This window comes from Camellia sinensis, chromosome 10 (genome assembly GCF_055761805.1).
Source record: "Camellia sinensis isolate YWXY chromosome 10, ASM5576180v1, whole genome shotgun sequence".
NCBI classification, from domain to species: domain Eukaryota; kingdom Viridiplantae; phylum Streptophyta; class Magnoliopsida; order Ericales; family Theaceae; genus Camellia; species Camellia sinensis.
The window spans coordinates 28,306,116-28,319,113 of NC_138970.1; positions in this window are offsets into that span (position 1 = coordinate 28,306,116).

Below are 12,998 nucleotides of genomic sequence, written 5' to 3' on the forward strand. Positions count from 1 at the left end.
GTGGTGGTTTGACTGACTCGAATTTTTCGCTTCTCGCTCGGAGAACTTACTTTCGCGCACTTTTTGATTGAATATGCGTGTTACCTGCCAAATCTGTACAAGTACACAAAACACATCAACTCCACTAAATAAACAATATTGAAAGACTAAAAATGTAACTTCAGTGGCTTCAATGTGGTACTTTTCGGCCTACATCAGTGCTTAGTGGTTGCTCGTGAACTCCAATCAATGGTGATTGTTGGTGACTGTAGATTAGAAAGTGAAAGAAAAGAAAGAAGGTGTTGTTGTGGTTGTCGTCACCACCGATATCAGAGAAAGAGAGATAAAGAGCAAAAGTAAAGTGTAGGGAAGAGATGAGAAGATAAATGGATATAAAATTTTTAGATTTATCTAAAAAAAATGTAAAATTAAATAGAATATACCCTTTTTAAAATGGACTTATGACTAATTTGTCGTTTTTTTAATCCCTGGTGCACCCATATTGATCATGGATCTTGTTTGACTGGGCTTTTTCATGTTACTTCTCCTGCTAAGCCCTTAGCCCATTCGTATGGGTCCAATCTTAATTACGTATCTTTTTACTTATTACAAACATACATTGTTTTTTTTTTAGATGGAGACAAACATATTGTTAGACTCATTTTTTTAGCAACTTAAATTTTTGAGACTATTGGTGATTAATATAAGTTTTGTCTAATCAACCTATACTTTTGTAGCCAAAAGTTGATTAATTATTTCAGAAACAAAATTTGGCACACTATCACACTTTTGGTCCAAAACACATTGCAGAAAGACAGACACACACCCATTTAAGTTGCTCAGGATTCCACTAGCACCCTGATGATCTTCAGTGGACGATACAATTCAATCTCCATTTTTACTCAAAAAAAAAAAAAAAAACAAACAAACAAACAGACAAACCCTCTCTATGTCATCTCCAACTCATGCCAAAGGCCAAGATCTAACCACAAAGCCGCTTTCGATATTCCAACCACAAAATGAAAAAGTACAAAGAATTTTACCTACAAAACAGGGAGATGGGGTGTTGTGCCTTAATCTACACAATTTTGGGCTCTTTTGATTTTTGTTTTTTAATTTTATTTTAATTACTAGTTTTGAGTTGTTTAAGGTTAAAAAATAAAAATAAAACAAAATATTGGTACACTCTTAGGTCACATTTGTTTCGTTGACTGAGGAGGTAAGAGTGGATTATGAATGAAATGGGCTCCATATAAATCTTGTTTGGTTGGTTTACTAGCGCTTGGATTCTTACTCTGAAGGGAGTGGTAGTCCTCCACTACGGTGGGTTAGAATGCCTTTACTGGGGTGGGATTGAAATTTTAATCCAGTGGCATAGTGTTCCAAAGTTTTCTTTTTATTTATTTTATGTTATTATATTTAATATATAATATATATACATAATATAATGTAAAAAACATATTTATGAAATTTCATATATTAATTCCATTTAAAATGATAAAATAAACAATAATGGTATTATTAATCCGGTAGTGTACAAACAAACACTCTTTATCTTACATATCTAACTTAATACCACCATATCACTAATCTTCTCACTCAATATCATCGTAATCATAATCTTATCCAACATAATCCGCCAAACAAACATGGCATTAGAGCAACAAATTCATAATATTTTATTAATTGAAATATGAATATTCACATTTATAATTTTTACATTTATTAAAAAATATTTCTCAAAAGTTTCACACATCAAATCCAAAAAAGTGTGAAAATTTTACTTTTTCATTATACATAATTTTAGATTCAATTAAACTTTGTTTGATAGATTTGAGTAATTTAAATAAATAAATTTTATAAAAAACGGGGGTGTATTTTGAAATTTATGAATTTTAAAAATTTTAAAACATAAAAAAAAAAAAACTGCAATATAAACTTGTTCAAAAAAATAAATAAAATAAACAAGAATGTACTTATCATGAAAAAAAACTAATTCAAAAAAAGATCTTCTAGAATACAATTCCAAAAAAGTTCAAAAAAATAAAATTTTCACTAATTTTTTCATATAAATGTAAAAAAAATAGGAAAAATTAGTCTAGGGTCCTTCTCCCACTTTTCGTAATGGAAGAGATCCACAAATTTATTTTTTGATGTCTAAGGTCCTTAAACATATCCCCTCTTTGTCTCTCCTTCCGTGCCCGATCATTTACAGCAATTTTCTTTGCAGCAAGAATTTTGATCCTAACATCTCTTAAGGCACTTAAAGCCACCTTAAAACTATACTCTGATGCCATCCCTTCCTCTACACAGTTAATCTATCTACATGTATTACTTTTCTTCATGGGCACAACTTTGTACGTTTGACATTTCCTCATTTATGATGGACATGGATGTCTCTCCTCCAGATTACAACAACAATGGCAAACCGACGGTGCTGGGTTATACTCTGATGCTGTCGGTTTTTTGCACCGGTGGTAGCACTTGTTTCTGGGTTTGCATCGGTGGTCATGGTGTGTGGGGAAGAAAGATGCAGCGTGTTGGATATTCTCCTCTGTGATATTGGTACTGGTGTTGGGTATTTTCAGGCGAGTAAGAAAACAAATTCAGCAAAACAAAAGCATTAAGTTTGGCAAATTTGATTTTCTGGGTAAACAAACAGAGTGGAGTGGAGTTGATAAATGTTATATATATATGATACATACATATATATATATATATACAATGTCAGCACATATATATATATATATATATCCAGTGTTGAATATAACATCTTCAGGTTCACAATTTCTCTGAGTGTTGAATATAACGTCTTTTGATTTTCTGGGTTTCGTAGAATTGGAGTTGTTTCTGGAAAAGCAATATTTGGACCCCTACTTGAAGAATATTGGAAAAAGAAGCTTGAGGAAGAGGCAGCAGTAAAGGAAGGCTTAAAGTGATCCGGAGAAATTCTTCATTCATTTTCTCTGAAAAAAATTTCTATCCAGATAAATTTTGGACCAGAGAAATTCATAGCTTTAAGCTTAAAGAAAATCTATCACAAACTCATAGAAGAACTATTAATTTGTTTGTGCAGGAAATTGTGATTGAATCAGCAGTAGTAGAACAAAAGATGAATTGATCAAATCTGAGTTTTATAGTTCCAGAGAAATTTGAATTTTCTCTGGGTTGAACCCAGAGAAATTCTTTGGAAGTCTAGAATTTCTTTGCTTCCAACTGATGATGGGTTGCTTTGTTTCCAACTGTCAAAATTGAACTGCTTATACATACTCTCTCTCTCTCTGTCTCTCTGTCTCTCTTTGATTGTTGGGTTTGATTACGGAGCTAGATGAATTTTGAATAATCTGGGAAGTTATTGGCCGATCCATTTCTTTAGCCATCTTATCATTCTTATTCATGCTACCCATTCCCTTTTTTTTTTTTTTTTTTTTCCAATTTTACAATGCATGGTGAGTGCTTGATTAGTTTCCTGCAAATTATATATACACACGCAATGATTTTATATATATTATGTATATTTTCATAGATTTCACACTCACATATACCTGTACCCACATGTGTATGTTTAATTTCATTCCTTCAATGGTTGTGCTTCTTAGTCTGCAAATCCCATTGATGTTATTGCTTCTTTTTTTTTTTTTTTGGTAATCAGCTCGATGTTGTATGCACTTTCTGTCCTCCATCAACCACTCCTCCACCGTCTCTTTCCCCAACGAGTGCAACCTCTTTTTTTCCAACTTTCTCTGGATTTCCAGCAAGAGTAAAGGTTGCTTGAAGAAAGGGTTGCTACGTTGTCTGGAGAAATTTTCAAAATTTCTCTGGAAAGTCCGGAGAAATTCTTCCCAGAATTTCTTTGGACCAATTTTCTCTGTAACGTGAATTTTCTCTGGACTAATTTTCTCTGAACCAATTTTCTCTGGACTAATTTTCCCTGGACCAATTTTCTCTGGATCAACTTGAGGGGCCTTAGACGTTATGAAAATATTAGATGTCCTTTATGCTATAAAATCTTAATACGAGGGACCTTAAAAAAAAACCCAAAAAAATAAGCATTATGTTTGGTTTTGAAAATTTCAAAAACAGTTTTTCAATTTTAAATTTGTATGCTTTTATTTTAAATCGTAGGAATACATTGGTCTAATCGTGAAGTTGGGTTTGACCGCCGTTTGGTCCATTAATTAGTTGTGGAGTCGACATCTATGGTAGGGAAAATATGATTTCCCACAAGTAAATCAATCAATGGGAATAAAAATTAATGTGAAAAATTAAATCAAAAGCAACACAAGAATTTTTACGTAGTTCCCTCAATGTGAGGTACGTCCACGGGACTGAAATCCGATTCTACTATCAACCAAAAAGTTTCCAAACGATTACAAACGAGACACGAATGGTTTCACAAAACTAACCTTAGGTGAATTTCAAATAATCACAAATAAACAAGAGGAAAGACCTCACCAAATAGATGAACAAAAATCTTCAAAACCAAAGTTGTAGAAGACCCAAAATAATAATCCAAATCAACTTCACGAAACCAGCCGAAACGAAGTAAAGAAAATTCCACACAGCTGCAGCCGAATAACAGTGCTTTGGAAGAACAAAACTTGAATCAATTTGTAGCACACTTACCAACAATGAATAATCAAATAGTTGCTGCCTCATTTTTGGTGAAAACCAATATCTATCTCTCAAATATATTATTAAATAATATATATATCTAAAATCTTGGACTTGTTTTATCAAACCCTAGTTGTTACCAAACTAAATTAGGTCTCTAAAAATTAGATATAATATATTAAAATATATTATACCTAAACCAAACCAAATTAAAATTCTTTAACAAATCAATTGGGTCTCAAACTCCAATAAAGAGATACACCCCAACAATCTACACATCCACGACGTCGTCCGTCATCCCAGGAACACATGGCTCCAGGTATGTACTACATTAGTTGTTGATGCCTGCCTGTGATTATCTCTGATACGAATTGGTAAAATAGTGTTGTTACATTATCTCCCCACCTCGATTGTTGGTCTTGTGTACGAGAATACGTTGAAATGGTGCTGTAAAGTATGTCATACATGGAAATAGTTGCTGATGTTGTATAACTTTTGGTGATGTGGTTATATCGTAATGTGGGTTAGTGTCTTAGTTTGATTAAGTTGGTGTGGTAGTCCTGTTTGTTTTTGTTGTTACATTCCTATGTTTGTATATGTCTGTGAGGGACCCCTACTTGTTGAGTGATGTGAAAATGATTGTTAAAAAGTCATGGGGTAGACACTGGAAAATGTTCTTTGTTGGTTTCTATGGACATGTCTGTTTTGCCGCATCGATGTGGACTGTGGTGCCCTGTTAGTCATGGGTTTGAAAGTTAGTAATTGGTGTTGTGATAGTGTCAACATTGCAATATACATTACAATTGGTATGCTCATAAATTTTTAGTGAGAATGGTAACAATGGGTAAAATTAATGTTTGTAGATTATGTGAGTTGGGATAATGCAATGTTCACACTCAGAGTGGGGTACCCAATTCATGGTTGTACAAAATTATGTTGATAAAAAGTTGTGCTACAAAGCTAGTGTCACTACTAATTGTTTTGTTGTTAGAGTCTTGTTTATTGTTCTTGTGGTGACATCGGTTTTGTTATGTTGGTTGTTATTGTTGTTATGTTGGTTGTTCATGTGCTTATTTGGTAATTTTAATATTATTGCAAGCAGTTCAAGCAAGCAGAATGGGGGTCGGAAAGATAATGTTAGAACTCCATCCTTGCATTCATCAGTTCAGACTTCGACATGGTTGGTAACGAGGAGACAAGCACAACTACCCTTCAAAAAACTAGGAACAACATCTAGGCTTACAAAAAAAAATTCGTGGACACAACGAAGCTAATGTATCGGTCAAATATTGCCAAAGTGATCAAAACTGTCTTGGAGTTGGACTTTGGCGATGGTCATATTAAGCAATTACAGAAGACAAGGTTTTGGCTCATGATTGACGCTATCTGAGTGCATAAATTGGATCCGAACGCATATAAGAAGTGCGATGCAACGGTGTGTCATATAATTCAAACATAAAATCCAAACGATGAGAAGTTTTACATCGAGGGGAATGGGCCATATAATTCAAATATACATCTAAGTACCTGTATGGTTGCGATGTTACCAGCACGATGGATGGGCTAACGTCGCTTGAGTTACATGCGTTAATAGTGAAGATATTTTTGAACGACTCGGGCAAAGGACTCCGTGATATAATATGTTGAAGACGCTTTTCCTCATCCACCTAATCACACTACAATGCAAATTACACATGGTTGTTGGTGTTGAATTTTTTTTTTTTACAGTACACCCGTTGGTGGACGTAGTCAAATTTTTTTTTGGATGACATAATTGGAGGTGGGTAAGTGCAATGTTTTTTTTTTTTTTTTTTTTTTTTTTTTTTTTTTTTTTTTTGCGCGTGTCTCCATGACGTTTTGGTTTGGTTGTTGCATACGTTGTTAGTTACGAACAATTTACACATCGCCGTGTGATATCATTTATGTACTTCTCTGTCACGGTTGGTATATGTATTTCAGTGATGGCGGTAGGAATAATATGTTATTCATTGGCATTGTTTAAGTTATGTGGCATGTGTGTTGTGGACGACGCTATGATGAGAACAATGAATACTTCCTCTACATAATTTGCAGCGTTAATGTCATTGGTGGGTTTGTTATAATTTTGTGCTTGACACGCGAGTGTGAACTGTATTCATTTTGATTCATTAACATTGTGGCACCCTGTCACAAACTAACAAGGAAAAAAGTTGTCGGGAACATTTTGCTTGTTCAAATTTGTAGTTTATGTAAGCTTATTGAATTATCGTCCACGCTGTGGACATACATCACAAATTGTCATGTTGTAGCACAATGTTAAAAACCCATGGAAACACAGAAAAATGACACAACGAAACATGAACATACTATTGGATTTATTTTTTGGTACAACCCAATAGCCTACATATCTTTTACATTTTTTATTTTATTTGGACTCCATAATTAGATAAAGCCAATATTTGAGATAAAGTTCAGTAATTATAATTTTAATATAATTACTCTTCTAAGATAAGAAGGAAATCTTGATGGACAGGAATTCTTCTAATAGAGTTTATTTGGCCCTCTTCTCTCCGTTATATAAGGATGGGTGGCTCCCCTTTCATATGATAAGTATTTTTTCATCATTCTAAGTTATATAGTCATCCTAATTAAGGGAGATAGAGAGAAGAAGGTGAGCCAAGAATTCAAGGTTCAACTATTAAGGATATTTTCTCAACTTCTCTAATTCAATGGTTGATAAAGGTATGTTCGTTTTATTCTTAAGTTGTATAGAATTGAAGATCCTATAAAGTTCAATTCCGCATTATTATGGTTACATGTATGTTAACATTTACATATGGTATCAGAGCCTTAGTTTTGTGAATCAATACACCTTGGAATATTAAATATCTAATATTTATCATCAATTGTATATATTATTGATGAAAATTCCATAGTAAACCCTATACGTTTATTGTGAGTCGTTATGCCATTATGTTTGTTGCTTCTTGGTTACTTGTAAAGGATTTTTTTTCCAAATATTTTAAACTAATTTGAATTTCTAATCCTATACACCACCGCATCGTGATCCTCAAATATTTTGTTAAATAATAATATTTTATGGGTTTTGATTTAAATTAAAACATTCTCTTCTTTTATATATATATATATATAAAGGAGACTTCGAAATTTCTAGAACGTTTTGAATTTTTGACATTGTGGACCAGTATGTGATCGGTAAGTATTATTCATAAGTAAGGTGATTACCGAGTAAACTTTGTTGTATATATATGTTAGAAATTTTATATGACATTGAATATTAAATATTGAAGTAGTTAATTTACATTAGGTGTAATTCTTATTGACCATTATATCAGATATTCATGATTGTCATATTGCATAATTTTATATATATATATATATATATATATATTCATGTTCATCTAGAGTTATTATTATTATCATATTGGTAATTGCAATCACATAAAAGAAATATTAGAAATTATAAAAATAGTGATTTCATTAAATAGTTATTCAATTAATGATAATTAAATAACTCAAATTAATGAATAGAGAATATTGTTAGTTAGTTCCGTATTCATAAGGTATAATAATTTAGTAGCTGCCAAAGTGGCATATATTTGTAAAACTTATGAATATAGAACTACATAAAAGAATTGTTAAAATGGTAATATTAAGGGTGATAATACTCTCAATTGCAGTTATAATTAGGAGATTGAGACTAGTACAAAGGAGAGTCACTTTCAAATGATTATGAACTGGGTAAGGTAATGTAACTTATGTAATTTGACAGATTAGAATTGAATACCCAAAGGTAACATGACTAACTGAAAAGTTGCATAAATTACTTTAGACCTAAGTGTTTCTTGACGAGTGGACAATAGATATACCTAAGTTTTGCCCCAAGAAAAGACTTATGTGATGTCAATAGTTCATCATTATAATTCTCAATGCTTTAATATGTATATTGTTTATGCCTACTTTCGCGTTACTTATGAGACCTTGTGTTAATACCTCTTAAGATCTATCAAAAAGATAGCTTGCTATCTACAGTGACTGGACTTAGAAAGGGGGCCATATTGACTCCTCCGACCTTCTTGAGATCTTACTTGGTTATTGACCAAAGGACTCTTTAGTGACGTTACCCTAACCCTTAGAGGAAAATTTGGGACGTCATATGTTCTATCTTATTTCAGTGACAGTTCCTATCTCATTACACTCTCTTGTATCGGGCATCCTTCTACTTACTGGCACTATTATGGTTGAATTGACAATAATGAAATATGATGGCAACCGAGGAGTTTAGGATCACATCCTCAATATGGCTGACAAAATTGCAAAGCTTAAAACTTTAGGGATGCAAGTTGATGAAACTTTTCTCGTGCAGTTTATTCTTGACTCACTTCCATCAAAGTTTGACGCATTCAAAATTCACTATAACATCAATAAAGATAAGCGGAGTTTGAATGAGTTGACTAATATGTGTGCAGGAGGAAGTGAGGTTGATAGAAGGACGTCAAACTGCATTGGCTGTAACTCTTGGAGCTATAAAGAAAAAGAATGGGCCTAGGGAAGAAAATCAGGCTCAGAATGGTTTCACTATTAAGTGCTACTTTTGTGGCAAGAAAGGACATGTGAAGAAAAACTACCGCAAGCGAAAGGCTTGGTTCGAAAAGAAATGAATACCTCTCAACTAGAAAACCGAAGAAAAGTGAAAGATTTGTCTATATGGGGAACCGTCTCAAAGCTGAAGTCATAATTGTAGGAATCTATCGACTGATCTTAGAGACGGGTCATCAGATGGATCTGGAAGTCACTTTTTATGTTCCTTCAATTTCTAGGAATTTAGTTTTGTTATCCAAATTAGATTGTGTTGTATATTAAATTTAATTTAGTTGTGGAAAACTTAATTTAATTTTTAATTCAATAATGATTGGTTTTGGTAATTTATGTGATGGTTTATATAAAACTACTTTAAATCATAAGTTTGCACAATCATTAGTAACTCTGCATTCGAATATTAGTTTAAAACGTGGTCTAATTAATGAAAAATCCTCAATCTTGTGGCATAGACGGTTGGGACATATCTCTAGAAATAGAATTGAAAAAATTGGTAAAGAATGGGATTTTGGAAAACCTAAACTTTACTGATTTTGAGATATGTGTGGATTGCATTAAAGGAAAGTAAACCAAACACACCAAGAAACGTGCCACAAGAAGTAATGAACTTCTTGAGATAATTCACACAGATATTTGTAGGCCGCTCAACATCCAATGTCTTAGTGGTGAAAAATATTTCATCACATTTATAAATGATTTCTCATGTTATGGATATGTGTATCTAATTCATGAAAAGTCTCAAGCTGTTAACATCCTTGAGGTTGTACAAAACTAAAGTTGAGAGACAATTAAATAGAAATGTTAAAATAGTGAGATCAGAAAGGGGTGGTGAATATTATGGAAAATATGATGAATTGGGCCAAAATCCTGGCCAATTTGCCAAATTATTAGAAAAGAAAGGCATTCGTGCTTAATATATAATGCCTTGGTACGCCACAGCAGAATGAAGTTGCTGAAAGGCGTAATCGTACACTTAAAGATATGGTTATGAGTATGTTAAGTTACTCAATTGTACCTATTTCACTGTGGGGTGAAGCTTTAAAGGCTATAATGTATATCTTAAATAGGGTTCCTAGTAAGGCGGTCCCAACAACTCCTTTTGAGTTATGGACTAGTAGGAAACCTAGTTTGAGACACTTACATACTTGGGGTTGTCCAACAAAGGCAAGAATCTTTAACCCACAAAAGAAAAAGTTGGACTTAAGAACAATATTTGGATATTTCATTGGTTATCTAGACAAGTCAAAAGGTTACAAATTTTATTGTCCTAATCACAATACAAGGATGGTGGAGACTGGTAAGGCTAGATTCCTATAGAATGGTGAAATTAGTGGGAGTACGAAAACACGAGTGGTAATTTCGAGGAAATTAGGGTGGATGTGCCAACATTTGACCCTTATCGAAAAATTGTTGTTCCTTAGACTATTCCACAGGCTGAGGGAAACTAATAATAAAATGAAAATCTTTCACCACCTCATGTTTCACCACTTTATGAAGATAACACCATTGAAAATATTGTAGAACCATCACAAGTTCTAAAAAGATCTCAAAGGGAAATAAAACCTGTCATTCCAAATGATTACATGATGTATCTATAGGAATCTGATTTTGATATTGGGATTAACAAAGATCTAGTCTCATTTTCACAAGCCAAGAATAGTGATGATTCTACTAAATGGGTCAATGCTATAAATGAAGAGTTAAAATCCTTGGAACATAATAGTGTTTAGGATCTCGTCGAATTGCTTAATAATTGTAAAAAGGTCTGGTGTAAATGGGTCTTCAAAACCAAGCGAGACGCAAAAGGCTAGGGATGGGCAGCGGATATACCGATCCGCCAAAATTGACCGAACCGAACCGATCTGCCGCATTTTGGACGGATGCATGATGACGAGCGGACGGTTGCAGATTGATTTTCTCCAATCCGCCAATTTGGCGGACAGATGATAGATTTGAGATTCCTTTGGCCGCAACCGAATTGCTAAACCGCAAGCACCCCTAATAATTTATACGATTTTATGTTTTCAATTTGTATAAATATTTTGTTTATGTTTTCAATTGAAAAAGAGTTTAAATATTCTGTTGAAAAAAAGTTTTCAACTTGAATATATTTTTTGAATTGAAAAAAATAAACGTATTATTTATCTATATTTTTTGGTTTTTAAATTTAACTCTAAAAATAATAAATAGAAAATATGATATATGCTGGTTGGTTTTTGTTTTTAAAAACATATATAAATACAACAATACAGAGACATACAATCTCTACTACTGCTCTGTTCATGGTTTTGGTAGTTTGAATTGTCATTATATTTTAAGAATCACAGATTATAATACTTTATGTGGATGAATCATGCTGTGATTGTAATATGTGGATGATGCATGCAGTGATTGTGATATTCTAAAGTTTCGAACTTTCTTTTTTTAGATGAGGCATACAGTGATTGTAATACTTTTTTAAGTCATTGACTGTAATAACTTCTTTTTTTTTTGAGGAAGTGCACAAGTTGAATTATGTTGAAAATTTATAAAATTTTAAACCGCTAAACTGATTCGCATCTATCCGCCAAACCGCTAATCTGCTCAATCCACATCCGCCGGATTGGCAGACGAATGTGGATTGATTTTCTTCAATCTGCCAATCTGACGGACGGATGACAGATTGAATGTTCCGTGGCCGCAACCAACCTGCGCCCACCCCTACAAAAGGCAATATCGAACGATTTAAAGTCAGACTTGTTACCAAGGGTTTTACTCAAAAAGAAGGCATAGACTATAAAAGAGACATTCTCTTCAGTATCTAAGAAGAACTCGCTTAGAATCATTCTAGCATTGGTAGCTCATTACAACTTAGAGTTATATCAAATGGATATGAAAACTGCTTTTCTAAATGGGAATTTGGATAAAGAAATTTATATAGAGTAGCCAGAAGGATGTGCAAAGAAAGGTAAAGAATATTTAGCTTGCAAATTAAAGAAATCCATATATGGCCTTAACAAGCTTCCAGGCAATGGTATTTAAGGTTTAATGATACCATTACCTCCTTTGGATTTAAGGAAAATGCAGTTGATCAGTGCATATATTTGAAGGTTAGTAGGAGTAAGTTCATTATTTTGATGTTATATGTGGATGACATTTTGTTAGCTAGTAATGATCTTGGCTTATTGCATGAAACCAAGGAATATCTCTCCAAGAACTTTAAAATGGTTGATATGGGTGAGGCAAACTATGTTATTGGCATAGAGATCTTTAGGGATCGATCTGGAGGATTGCTAGGACTATCTCAGAAAGGATATATTGATTGTGTTTTGGAGAGATTCAATATGCAGTTTTGTTCAGTCGGTAATGCACCCATCATGAAGGGTGATAAATTAAGCGAAAAATAGTGTCCAAGGAATGACTTGGAAAGAAAACAAATTAAGGACATTCTATATGCATCAGCAGTAAGGACCTTGATGTATGCTTATATATGTACCAGGCCAGATATTAGTTTTGCTATTGGAATGTTGGGAAGATTCCAAAGTAATCTTGGAATGGAACATTGGAAAGCAGTAAAGAAAGTTATGAGATATCTTCAAGGAACAAAGAACTATATGCTCACCCATAGGAGATCAGAATAGTTGGAAGTGACCGGATACTCAAACTCAGATTTTGCTAGTTGCATTGATAGTGGAAAATCTACATCAAGCTTTGTTTTTCTACTAGCTAGTGGAGCAATTTCATAGAAGTGTGTGAAGCAGTCCACTATTGCTTCATCTACTATAGAGGCTGAGTTTATGGCATACTTTGAGGCTACAAATCATGCT